This window comes from Castor canadensis, chromosome 16, assembly GCF_047511655.1.
Source record: "Castor canadensis chromosome 16, mCasCan1.hap1v2, whole genome shotgun sequence".
Taxonomy (NCBI): Eukaryota; Metazoa; Chordata; class Mammalia; order Rodentia; family Castoridae; genus Castor; species Castor canadensis.
In genome coordinates, this window is record NC_133401.1 from 31,282,338 (window position 1) to 31,296,698 (window position 14,361).

At 46.2% G+C, this 14,361-nt stretch overlaps 1 protein-coding gene and 1 long non-coding RNA gene across 2 annotated transcripts in view; one reads left to right on the plus strand and one right to left on the minus strand.

Moving 5' to 3' along the window:
* Nucleotides 1-14,361, plus strand: part of LOC141410430 (uncharacterized) — a 589,957-nt gene that overhangs the window by 104,970 nt on the left and 470,626 nt on the right. The gene's annotated exons all lie outside the window — the stretch shown is intronic.
* LOC141418149 (uncharacterized) lies at nucleotides 921-7,875 on the minus strand. Its single transcript, XR_012442816.1, has 3 exons — nucleotides 7,313-7,875; nucleotides 2,643-2,770; nucleotides 921-2,362 (listed from the first exon to the last, which is right to left on the minus strand). It is a non-coding gene; the product is annotated as an uncharacterized lncRNA (long non-coding RNA).

Consider the following 14,361-nt stretch of genomic DNA (forward strand, 5'->3'; position numbering starts at 1 on the left):
TGAATTCTTTGTCTTGGATTTAATCTATGTCACTATCATTAGAGTACATTGTTGTGTAATTTTTGACTTTTAGAGGATCAATGTTGCCTTATTTTTCATATTCATTGTGTTTCTGTGTTGGGAATTGTTGGAGACCAGGCATGAACCCTGCACTGGGATATAATGGAGTTTGCACAGTGTCTTCTACCATATTTTTCCCAGTACCTGGAGTATTGACCTTTGTTCTCACATCTCCTTAAAGAACACAACCTGTTGTGTCCACATATCAGCCACCTGATACAAAACTAGATAAAGTACCAGAACTGTTAGGAGACTCCCTGATGCCAGATTAATCAATACCTTAGATAAGGTATCCTGTGTGCCTTGATGATTCCAGAACTGATGTGATGTAATTAAGCTTCATTAGCCCTAGGAAAATTAGCCCACCAAACCTCATCACCTTGCATCAAGAATTGTTAAAGCTTGATTTTTACCTGAGTCTTTTCCTTGTACTGACCTATTAAAATAAACACTCTGGCTCAGGTAGGCACTCACGTTTCCCATCAGGAATGTGCAGCCCTCCTGTCCCCAGCTTTTCTGTCTTAGTCAGGTTCACGCAGCATACCCACACAGGTCGCAGGCAGGGAATCATACCTGAGTCCAAGTCAATGGTTGGATATTTTAATCATTTATACTGCTTCAGTTGAAGTGTTCTCAATGATCAGCCAAGACTGAATAGTGGCAGGATTAACGTGCAGTTTCTCACCACCAGAGTGGGGGCAAAGTGGTAACTCAGTAGTAAATATTTACCCACATCCTCACAAGACTAGACCCAAGTGGTAGAGCAGCCACTTTGCAAGCACAAAGTTCTCATTTAAAATCTCAGCCCCAAACTTATATATACATATATATAATTATATATTATATATACATACCTTCCTCAGGACCCTATTTTTGTGCCTTTTGTAAACTGCATGTTTATTAGGAACTTGGGGTCTACTTGCTTAAGTGGTCCACATCTTTGTGATTGGGGTTTCTTGATGACACTTCTTTGCCATATTTTGGGCTGGTTATGGGTGGTATGGTTCTTGGACTTGGTCATTTCTGCAATGGTAACTCTTGGTTCCTAAAGTGACTGAGTGAAGACATGATCACTAAACTGCACAATTGCAGCTTGGATGGCTATTGTAGTCTTCTATCTGACATTAGTGGAGATGAGTGCTTTGCTTCAAAATTAGCATTTAGAAAAGTTGCCCATACTATCAAAATACTTTTGATTGAAACATCCTTAAAGATATGTGGCAATCAGTTTGTTCATATTACATCATGATATTGACATCTTTATTTTTCAAAGAAATAAAACAGGTGACTCTGAAGTAGACACAACAGTCAACAATGCTTTAAATACATGACTAAAGCATTCTGATTAATGGACAGAAGGTGTAAAAACTTGATAATATTTAAGTGTCTTAATCATTAAAATTATTAAATATATATGTTATGTATCACTGTGCTGAACATAACTGACATAAACAAGAAACTTTTTGAAGACATTAATCTGAGAGAGAGATTTATAAAGATGAAGAACATATGTAATCTAAGGTAATGTACTAGAAGTAATTCTCATTTGCAAATTTCCATTATGGGTGATGACACTAAATGATATATGATTTTTTGATAGACAATGCTTCCTGAAAACTTGGCAATGGGCAAAGTTTTCTTCCAAATTGATGTGGGAATTCTAGTCAACTCAACACTTCTGTTTCATTATTTACTCTTGGGATTTGCTGAAAAATGTTTGATGACCAAAGACCAGATTTTAAAACAGTCAACTTTTGTCATCTCCTTGGTTGTTATCTCAAGAGGAATTTCCAAAATACAGCCGAGTTCGAGTTGAAATACTTCCTGGATGACATTGGATGTAAGCTTGTTTCTACCCCTATGGAGTAGCCTGTGGGGTTTCCTGTACACCACATGCCTCCTGAGTTGCTTCCAAGTAATTATAATCAGTCCCAGCAACTACAGGTGGATGAAGCTGAAACAGAGTCACCAAGTACATCAGTCACTCCTGTTCTTTCAGCTGTATTGTGCATGTGGTTCTGAACATCATGATTACAATGAGAGTAACTGGCCCTTGTAATAGACGAAATGCAACTACACCGTATCATTTAGGGAATGACAAGTCAATTTTGTGTTGAAGCTGCTGGGGGGTTTTCTTTTGCTACAATTGCAATTCCATTGTATATGTTCTTGCTCTGCCTCACTGATGGTCTGTGTTTAGGTCTCATACTGGGCTCGTGTCTCTCTGGTGAGTATTCTCTTCAGACACAAGAAGCAGGTACAGTATATTCACGGTGCCATCACGGTGAAAGAGTGAGAACATCTGAAAAGCCGCAACGAAACAGAAAGGTGACATAGAGAAAAAGGGGAACTGTAGCTCCAATCCCCCAAACCCCACAGGGAATGAGAAGCTGCAGCCCTATCCACAAAGTAGAAGGTTTACTGCTTAGCTGTCCCTCTGTCACTGTCCCACACCCCAGCAAACAGACGTCAGAAGTGGGGCCTCACCCGCGAAAGCCCCATTGCCGCAGACAGCAGGGAGGCTCGCAGGGCTCTCTCCAAGGTCTCGGACTTGGGTGACATTAGGAGGAGGAGGAGCCTACCTGAGTCGGGTTGCTCAGCACTGTCGCCGCCATCAGACGCAGCAAGGACAGGGGTACCGCGGTCGCTAACCCAGGTCTGGCGCGGGTCACCAATGGCGGAGTCGCCGAACCACAGGCCCGCCTCTATGCTGCGGAGACAATGGCTCTGTCCTGTCACCTCGATTTAGAACCAACCCACCAGAGTTTCTGAGCCAGTTGGACACACCCCCAAGAAGTCAAAACCACAGTGTTTTTACCGGAAGTTCCGCCCTTTCCTCTGGGCTTCCATGGAAATGCTAACTCCTGAGGTTTTATTGGCTCAGCTGCCTGGCATGGTTCGTTGCAAAGCATTCTGGGTAATGCAGTGTCTACAGATCATGAGGCTGGGAGTTAAGCACAACTGAAAGAAAGTCTAAGCTCCATTGTGTGGGGTGCTGGTAAAAGCTTATTCAGATGCAAGGGTAGAGGAAGGGATTCCGTCATTTTGAAAAGGGGAAACTGTATTGAGGAGTGATGTCTGCAAGTGTCCAGTATGTGTTTGGAGATCCATGTGTCTAACTCGGTGAAGCTCAGCATACACTCAGAGGTTATTTTATTTCAGATGCTCCTGAAGACCACTGATCTTACGATATGTACTATTTTTTTTAAGAAAAACATGAAGTTTTTTTTTTTTAAACAGTATGGATTAAACTTAAGAAAGACTAAAAAAACTAATGGATTATACTTCGAGTATTAGTTGTTTTTATGAATAAGAAAAATGAAAACAGTTGACTGTTTTCACATTGTAGGGCAAAAATGCTCCATTTTTTTATACTAAATGACAATTTATTACCTTACCTTATATTCATAAGTGCTGACAGGAAATACGATCTGTGTTTGGTCAGTGGGCAGCCACCGCATGGTGATCAGGGACCTTCCACTCCACCCTCCCTCTTCTTCTTCTACTGTTCCTCTTCCACTGTTGGGCAATAGGTTTTGACCTATCTTATAGGTCCATATTACCCTGAGACCCTCCTTCACTAGGCCTCAACCTATCCCAGTCTTCAGCAATACCCTAAACTCTTGACTTCACCCAGATTATAAAAACTGGGCTGCGATTTCTCAGGTGCGAGTTCTCCAGCCCTGTTCTTTGGGGACGGTGAACCTCGCCTGAGAGCGTGCTCTCAATAAAGCCTGCTTGCTTTGTCATTTGACTCTGATTTGGCCTTTCCATCCACGTCGACCTAACATTTGGTGCTGAAACTGGGAGGAAGTGGGCCTTACCTGACTCCAGGCAGTCGGGGCCCTGGGCCAGGCCCTGGCTTAAGGCCCTTCCTCCTCTCCGGATGGATGCTCCAGCTCTGGCTTGGGTGAGTCTCCTCCCCCCATTTTGTTCCTCCTTGGGCCCCTGTCCTACTCACTGCCGTGCCAGGATCAGCCCGTCTGTTTCTCCTGCACCTGGGCACCCAGAGAGACGTCTCCTCTACCCAGGCTGCCTCCTCCGAACCGGGTCTCCTCTTTTAGTGAGGGACGCTTCCCTAAAGGTTGAGACGCTCCAACAATTCAGGGATGGGGTCCTCCCAATCCAAGCCAGACTCAGGAACTCCTTTGTCCTGTCTCCTCTCAAATTTCCAAAATTTGGGACTCTCTCCAGACATCTGCTGCAAGCAGCTCATTTTCTACTGCACTATGGCATGGCCACAATACACCTTAGATAACAACTCAAAATGGCCTCCACAGGGCACTTTTGATTTTAATATCCTCACTGATCTTAGCAATTTTTGCCATCGAACCCATAAATGGTCTGAGGTCCCATTTGTGCAGGCCTTCTGGGAACTGCACTCTAGCCCCTCTCTGTGCCGCCAGTGTTCCCCTTCCCAGATCTTTCTCACTTGAACACCCAATTCCTCTGGATCCCCTCCCCCATACCCTAACCCTTCTCCTCTGTCTGAGTCCACCGAATTCCTTGCCCCTCCTCCCCAACGACCACAACCACCCTCATCACCCTACCCGGCTTCCCCTCCCCCTCCCCCATCCGCAGAACCTTCCCCACCCAAGCAGCCGCCTCCTTCGGCCTTGCCTCCCCCTCCCTCTGCTCCACCCACTCCCTGCCCTCCAACATTTCCAATAGCCTCCCACACTCACTCACACCACCCTTCCCCACCCCCTCTCTTTTGTCCTCTCTGAGAAGTGGCTGGAGTGGAAGGACTGGTCCGAGTCCATGTTCCTTTCTCCTTCTGGACCTATCACAGATAGAAAAGTGCTTGGGGTCCTTCTCCGCCAATCCCTCTGCTTATGCCAAAGAGTTCTGCTATCTATCTCAGGCCTATGACTTAACTTGGCATGACATATTCGTCATTATGGCCTCCACCCTTACCCCTGATGAACGGGAATGCATCAAAGCAGCAGCCCGACACTATGATAATCAAATCCACTTGGCTGACCCCACAGTCCCAGTTGGGGAAGACGCAATTCCCGACTGTGACCCTAACTGGGACTACCAACCCGAAGCTCCAGGACGCCGCCGGAGAGACATAATGATTCAATGCCTACTACAGGGCACGGACATGGGGTCCAACAACATTGTAAATTTTGACAAACTCTGCGAGGTAACCCAAGGGGCTGACAAAAATCCGGCCCTTTTTCTTAACCACCTCCAGGAGGCCCTCACCCAATATACCCGATTAGACCCCACCTCCCCTGCTGGGGCAGCAATCCTGGCTGAACATTTTATATCTCAGTCCACACCAGATATTAGAGCTAAACTAAAAACGGCCGAGGACGGCCCTCAAACCCCTATACAGGACTTGATGAAAATGGCATTTAAAGTTTTTAATGCCCGAGAAGAGGCAGCAAAGTCAACCCACCAAAAACACCTCCAACAAAAGGTGGCCCTGCAAACCCAAGCCTTGGTAGCAGCCCTGCAGCCGGCTGGATTACAGCCCCGAGTCAAAGGAGGAACCTGAAACCTCCCATCAGCTCCTCCGGGAGCCTGCTTCAAATGTGACAAAGAAGGCCACTGGGCTTGCCAGTGCCCCAACCCGAGACCTCCAACTAAGCCCTGCCCAAAATGCAAACAGGAGGGTCACTGGGGATCAGATTGCCCTGGATAGGGCTTACCCCCTACAGCTCCTCGTGGAAGGTCAGCCCCACCAGCTATCCAGATCCCTGACTTTCTCGGACTGGCAGAAGACTGACAACACCTTGATTCGGGGAGCCCAATCACCCTCGCCGAGCCCAGGGTCACGCTCCAGGTAGCAAGTAAGTCCATCTCCTTCCTCTTGGACATGGGGGCTACCTATTCTGTGCTGCCTGCCCACTCGGGTTTAACAGTTCCTTCATCAGTCTCTGTTATGGGAATTGGTGGCTCTCCCTTCTGCCCCTATAAAACTCTGCCCCTTCCTTGCTCTGCTGGAGGTATATTTGCACACTCTTATCATCCCATTCTGCCCTGCCCCACTTCTAGGTCGAGATATTCTAACAAAACTTGGTGCCTCCATAACCATCCCACCCACCCGCTAGAGCCTCTAGCCTCCCACTCACTCCTTCTGGCCTCTGCTAGCCATCTTGCCCCTCCTCCTCCTCCTGGATCTGCTCTGCCCACCCTTCCCCTTCCTGTCAACCCCATTGTCTGGGACACCTCAATCCTGGTTGTGGCTACACACCACCCACCCATCTGCATTTCTCTTAAGGACATTAGCCAATACCCCTGCAGACCCCAATTCCCTATTTTGGAAATTCATTGCAAAGACATAAAACCAGTAATTACCAAACTCTTAGGTCAAGGTCTCCTTATACCTATAAACTCCCAGTGTAACATGCCCATCCTTCCAATAAGGAAGCCCTCCGGGTCCTATAGATTAGTCCAAGATCTGCGCATTATAAATGAGGCTATTATCCCCATCCACCCTTTGGTCCCAAATCCTTATACCATCCTCTCCAACATCCCTCCTGGTACTTCTCATTTTTCTGTTCTCAACCTCAAGGACGCCTTTTTTACTATCCCCCTCCATCCAGACTCCTATTTCCTCTTTGCCTTTACCTGGGAAGACCTGGATACTCACCTCACCCAACAACTAACTTGAACAGTTCTTCCCCAAGGCTTCTGTGATAGCCCCCACCTCTTTGGTCAGGCTCTGGCCAGGATCTGGTCAAGTGCAACACAAAACTCAGTATGCTTCTACAATATGTCAATGACCTCCTCCTGTGCTCCCCCTCTCAGCAAGATTCTGAAACGGGAACAGCCAACCTCCTTAACTTTCTAGCCTCTAAGGGATACCGTGTCTCCCCAGCCAAGGCCCAACTCTGCTTACAAGCTGTTACTTTCTTGGGTTTCTGTCTCACCCCCACCTCAAAAGCACTTACCATGGACCGGGTTCAAATTTTAAGGGACCTCCCTCCTCCTAATGATGCCCAAGAAATTTTGTCCTTCTTGGGCTTCATTGGTTTTTTTAAGACACTGGATTCCTAATTTTGCCTCATTGGCCCTCCCACTGTACCAGGCGGCCAAGGAGACTCCCACTGGTCCACTCACCTCTCCTTCCATGGTCCGTCACTGCTTTTCTTCTCTCAGGGACACCCCTCTTTGGGTCCCAGCCTTGGCCCTCCCAAACCCTTCCAAACCATGCCACCTGTTTACAGATGAAACTTCTGGAATAGCCAAAGGGGTCCTTACCCAACTATCAGGCCCTATTCACTGACCAATTGCTTACCTCTCCAGGCAGTTAGATCCCACTGTCAGAGGCTGGCAGCCATGCCTCTGAGCTCTCACGGCAGTGGCCACCCTCACCAGGGAAGCTCTTAAGCTATCCCAACTGCAACCAATAACTGTCTACTCCCCATATAGACTTGCTGACCTTCTCACTCATTCCTCTCTTTCTCTTATTGGAGCTTCCCGCCTACAGATGTTCCATCTCCTAGTCATCGACAATCCTGATATAACTCTCACCACCTGCTCCCCGCTCAACCCCGCTATGCTGCTTCCCACCACTCTGCCAGTAGGCTCCAACCCAACTCATTCCTATCCTGAAAGAGTAGAAAGTCTCATGACTCCCAGGCAGGGTCTTACTGACTCTCCCTTACCTTCTCCTGACCTCACTATGTTTGTTGACAGGAGCTCCATCTTGGATGACCATGGAGGCCACTGAACCACCTACACTGTAGTCACCATTGATCCTCCTCGGGTATTGGCAGCAACTTGCCTCCCCATGGGAACAACATCTCAAAAAGCCAAACTCACGGCACTAACTCAGGTGCTCACCATTGCCAAAGATAAAACAGCTAATATATATACTGACTCTAAATATGCTTTCCTTATAGCACACTCTCATGCAGCCATCTGGAAGGAGAGGGGCTTCTTGACCACACAGGGTACTCTGGTGGTCAATGGACCCCTCATTGCCAAACTGTTACGAGCTCTACAACTTACAAGGGAGGTCACCATCATCCACTGCAGGGGGCACCAGACCTCCAATGACCCGGTGGCATGAGGAAACTCCTTTGTGGACCTAATGGCCCGAAAGACTGCAGAGCAGTCAATTTTCCCACCTATTCTTTTCCTCTCTCCTAGCTTTATTCCAAACTATGAGCCAGAAGAACAAGCCGCTCTTCTCAAAGAAGGGGGAATTACGTCCCCCAATGTGGGGATCTTCAAAGACAACCATCTAATCCTCCCCTTGGGCCAAGCAACAGAGGTCATTCACTACCATCCACAATTCACTACACATAGGCCCCAAAGCCCTTTCCTCTTTCCTGGAACCCTTGTTCCACCCTGGGGGCCTCCAATCCACCATCCGTCAGGTCCAGGAGGCTTGCTCTGTCTGCTCCTGAGCAAACCCCTAGGGCAGACTCCATCTCTGCCAGTCCCTCCACCAACTCCGCGGCAGCCAGCCCAGTGAAGATTGGAAGATCGACTTCATTCATATGCCCAAACACAAAAAATTCCTATATCTTCTCACTTTTGTTGATACTTTCACAGGGTGGATCGAAGCCATTCCCAAGGCCACATGAGGGGCTGCGATCGTGGCTGACACTCTTGCCCATCACATCATTCCCTGTTTTGGTCTTCCAAAAAGTCTCCAGTCAGACAATAGCCTCGCCTTCATCTCCAAGGTCACTCAACTTGTTTGTGAGCACCTGGCCATCACTTGGAGGCTCCACACCCCATACCACCCCCAATCCTCTGGTAAGGTTGAATGGGCCAACAGCCTGATCAAACAGCAGCTCACCAAGTTGTCCCTGGAGCTCTGGCTCTCCTGGGTTGACCTGCTGCCCCTGGCCCTCACTTGCCTCCGAGTGGCTCCTAGGCAGTCGACAGGCTTAAGCCCCTTTGAGCTGTTATACGGCTGCCCCTTTCTCCTTTCCCACACTTTCCCATCAAACACACCTCCCTTAACAGGATACCTACCTTACCTCACTCTCCTCCGCTCCTTGCTCCGAGCCCACGCAGATCGCTACCTTCCCCAGTCAGATGCTGTTCCGCCAGACCATGGCCCCGTCTCCAGGTAACTGCGTCCTTCTTAAGCAGCTACATCCAAAGCCCCTCCAACACAGATGGATGGGACCATAAACCATCATCCTCACCACTCCCTCAGTGGTGAAGCTCCTGCCTGGTACCATCTCACCTGCCTTAAGAAGCTCCCACCCACCATTTCTACCAAAACTTGGTAAGTTACACAGGTGGGGCCCACTTTCCTTCAGATCTCCCGGGCTGGGAACACTCTTAATGCTGCTCGTGGCTCTTCCTCCAAACCTATCTGAACCATCTTCCTCTTATCGCTGGAGATTCAGGATCCAAGAAACATATACGAAGGACAATAGGGTGGTCACTCACCTCACCAACACCGGGGATTGCCCGGCATAGCTCACCCTCCAGTTTCAGCACTCCTTTAACAGCACATATGCCACAAGAACTATAAATCTTGGTTATTTCTGTTTTACATTTGACCAAACCGAACCATACTGCCAGGAGGGGGACAAATGGGTTGAGGAATATAGAGGATGTCCATATTGGTCCTGCAGAATTCATTACATTAAGTTCAATACTGGATCTCACTCAGGCAACTCGCTGGAAGCTTCCTATGATGGCTCCCAGGTACGCCTTTACATTCCTGACCCCTGGGATAATAGATGGGCAACCGGGGTGATAGCCAAGGGATATCAACCTGGGTACTACACACATCCCTCAACAACCTTCAAAATCTGGAGGCTGTATGAACGAGTGGCCCCCAGATTCTCAATGTACTAAAGGACGAGGCAAAAGCCATTAGGGAGGCAGAAAACAGTCTTCAAAACAAGACCCAAAGAGACCCTATTTCCTGGCTGTCCCTGGCACAGGAAGGTGCCAACTTGTTAAATAGGTCAGGTCTGGCCAATATAACTAAATGTTTCCTTTGTGTCGCATTGTCCAGGCGCCCACTCATAGCTGTTCCCTTACCTGGGCCATTCCCATCAAATGGGTCAACCCGCCCCCATCATGACAGTCTTCCTATATAGAGATCCTCTATCCCCACAGTTGCCCTTCTGCTACTCTGATCCTGGCCGAATGTGTAACACCACTAACTCTACCATATTGGACTCCCTCTGGGCCCCTCCAGGAGTCTTCTTTTGGTGTAATGGCACGCTTTCAAAAAACTTCACCCAACAGGCCCTACTTCCCAGCTCTGTTTACCTGTCTCTATGGTTCCCCAGCTTACCATGTATGAAAGAGGAGAATTCTTTCAACTCATAGACCTTACATCAGGAATCCAGCCCTCACCTCAATATAGGACTAGGAGGGCTGTCTTCCTGCCTGTCTTTGTGGGCATATCTTTGGCAGCCTCAGTGGCGGCCACCGGTTTCAGCTCCGGTGCCCTGGCTCACTCAAAGATCCATACCCAAAGTCTCTCTCAACAGGTCCTGGCAGGCTTTGAGGTCTCAGCAACATCCCTTGCCTCTCTTCAAAGACAGATAACTTCCCTAGGTCAGGTAACCCTACAGAACCACTGCGCCTTGGACCTTCTCACAGCAGATAAAGAGGGAACTTGCTTCTTTCTTCAGGAAGAATGCTGATACTATATTAATGAGTCAGGCCTGGTGGAAACTCATGTCCAGTCTCTTCACAAGCTCGGTGATGAGCTGTGCCGCTGCAATACTGCCTCGACTGACACCCCTGGCTGGTGGAATTCACACGTTTAAAATTCTCACCACACTGACTGGACCCCTAGTAATTATTTGTCTCTTTCTGCTTCTGGCAACCTTCCTCTTTTGATTTTTCCAGGACCGCCTACGCCAGTTAACTCAGGTAACTGTCAACCAAATGATGCTCCAGGTTCATGACTACCAGCCCCTCCCCATGGCGTCCGGCTGCACTGGTCAAACAACCCAAGACATCCCTAGCCCCTAACTTTGCCCCCTTTCAGAAGGAAGTAGCCAGAACCAATTCTGCACCCCTTACACCAAAGAGTCTGGGATGTTTGGCCGGTGGGCAGCCACCGAATGGCAATCAGGGACTTTCCACTCCACCATCCCTCTTCTTCTTCCCCCTCTGGTTACCATGGCAATTCCTGCCAGCAACTCCACTGGCGGGCAATCAACCTCCCCTCTCCTCCTCCTATGGTTGTCACAGCAACTCCCACCAGGGCCAGCAACTCCCGCCAGCAGGCAATCACCCTCCCCTTTCCTCCTCCCCCTATGGTTGCCATGGCAACTCCTGCCAGCAGGCAATAGGTTTTGACATATCCTATAGGTCCATATTACCCTGAGCCCCTCTTTCACTAGGCCTCAACCTATCCTAGCATTCCGTGATACCCTAAGCTCTTGACTTCACTCAGATTATAAAAATTGGGCTGCCATTTCTTGAGCGCGACTTCTCCAGCCCTGTTCTTTGGAGACGGTGAACCTCGCCTGAGAGCGCATTCTCAATAAAGCCTGCTTGCTTTGTCATTTGACTCTGATTTGGCCTTTCCATTCGCGTCAACCTAACAATCTGATAATCTGGAGTCAGAAAAAAGTTATATATAATGCTTGAGTTACAAATTATAAAATATTAACATCTTTTATACAATTATATCAAAAGTGTATTTGGTCAGTGTGACCATTTTCATTAGCATATATTAGCTGTACTGGGGGTCACTGTGACATTTCCATACATGCATACAATGTACCTTGGTCAGATTTACCCATTCATCTTTCCCCCTACATTCCTCCTTTCCCCCTTTTTTAAAACAATTTCAACCAGTTTCATTATTCTGTTTTCATAAAGTATATAAAGTACATGGACTATATTCACCTTCCTTCATCCTCTCCATCATCCCCCTCCAGCTAGTACTCACTCCTGAACAGGACCTCTTTTACATTCCTGTCCATAATTTTTTAAGAGTATATTAATTGTTTAAAGGGATTTAGCTATGGTATTTCACACATGTATATATTATACTTTGGCCAGATTAATCCCCTATATTATGATTAATCCCCTATATTACTTTCTGTTTCTCTGTCCCTCCACCCCCTCCTATACTCATGCAATGGATTTCAATATTGTTCACTCTATCATTCTCTTTTCCTCTCCTGCCTTCCCTTATACACCTTAATTACAAACGTATGTTTGTGTGTGTGTGTGTGTGTGTGTGTGTATCACACAATTTGTAGAATCATTCAGACACAAAATGTATGTACTTGTAGGGATGTTAATAAAAAGTATAATATTGCAATCAAAATGCATACACTCAGCAGCACTGATATCAGGTTCTGTATTTTCTTTGAGGGAATAGAAAAAAAGCACTTCATCTCTTCTGCCTACATAATCAGTTATTTTCCCCAATTCATTTGAGAATTATCAATTTAGTAACTCTCACTTGATATCTGAGACAAAATTCCTTTTAGGGATTTAACACCAATCTTGAAAACAAGAACAGTGAAAGAAATACCATTTTAGTACAAGCCACATGAGGAATGGAAGTGGATGCTTCATAATAAGACAGGCAGTGTGCATACATTTGAAGGAAGAGATGGATGAGCCATTGGATATTTTTGGAAGAACTTCCAAGTAGAAAAAGCAAGTGACTTGTGGCCTGGTTGGTTGGTGACTTCACAGGGATCCTCAGCAGTCAGGGGCTTGTACTCCAGTCAAGTAGCTTTCATCTGCTTTGCTCACTGCACAGGCACACAGAGTGAATCTGAACCATTAAAGGATGAACCCTAAAACCAGGCATCCACACCATTCCTGCAAGTATGGTCTCCTACTGTGATTCCTGGACACTCACCATCAGTGTCACCCAAGGACTCATTAAAATGCACATTCTGTTGTAAACCCAGACCTAATGAATCAGGAAATCTGTGAGTCAAGCTCTAGAATCTGTTTTAACAATCTTCCAGATGATTGTGATATTCAAGAATTTTTTCCATTCTTCAGGGGTGATTTGTGCAGAACCATGTGCCTGAATTTCTTGAAATTAAAAGGATTTTCTGTAAGTTTTCAGAGAAAATAATTTATTAGTATATATTTGACTTCCTAATAAAATTTCAGGGATAGGGTAAAGCATTTATATAGCATGCATGAAGCCCAGGGTTCAATTGCCAGTACTGGAAAAAAGGATACTATATTGTCTAAAATTACAAAATAAAATGTGAAAAGTCTCAGACTGTTCCATCTGCAGAGTGAAAATGATGTTTTTAGTATTGTATACTTTTAGAAATGTGCATGTACATGGATACATTCTTTTCTGTTTGTCTACACTGTTAAATTATATAAGCAGGAGACTATTAGCTTCAGGTACTTTCCCTAGTTTGGGTTTCTACATTATGAGCTGAAACCAGTAAATACATTAAAAAAAACCCTAAAACTTGACTTTCAGGTATAACAAGCGGCTGAGTTTCAGCCAATCACAGGTAGCTAACTTATCACATCATGTCCAACAAAGGAACACTGGGCCTACTTGTAGTTAATCCAGTGATTTCTTTGCATCTGTCTCTGGTCTGTGAAATCTCACTGCTCACAGTGCTAAGTGTAACCCTTCAAATCTCCTCTTCTTCACAATGCTGCTTGACTAATGAATTGGTTCCTTCCTCAAACTATGCTAAGTTAAATTTGTTTTTCTTTAAATAATATGTTCAATTACCTTCCTATATAAGCCAACTTTCTCAACAATAGTAAATAATACTTTGTTCACAGGTCTGTGCTTTCCTGTTCTCACTAATCAATATATGTTAGACAACCTAAAACTACTATCTCATTTTATATCTAATAATTCTTTATCTCCAAGCTTGTACCTGAAGACATCTGTTTTTAAAGCCTGCTTTGTGTTTCATTGTCTACTTGCTTCATGTGGGTCAGCTACAGAAGTGGAGCTACATCCAACATAATGATTTACCCTAGTCTCCAAAGAGTGTAACTCCAGGGCCCCCAAAAACACTAAGGAGGCACTTGTGGATATCTTATACCTAACCTGCTCATAGGAGTCCTTGGTAAAACAAGCAGGACAAGATGGTGACAGAATGTAGGCTTGGAATAGTGACTGTCCCAAGTGTTAGGCTCAAACTTGGTGTGATCTCTAGGACCTGTGACGAGTATCTCAGCATACCCATTGTGTCCTGCCATGTCAAACAGTCAAGGCTTCAGCCTCTGCACTGAGAAGCGAGGACTTAGCTTTGAGAGGGAATGTGAAATCTGAGACATGAAGGAACTTCCAAAAGGGGAAAAAGGAGAAACTTTGAGCCCTTAACCTTTTGCAAATTACAAGCATGCTTTCAACAACTTTGTCATGAAACACCAGGTTAGGCCACA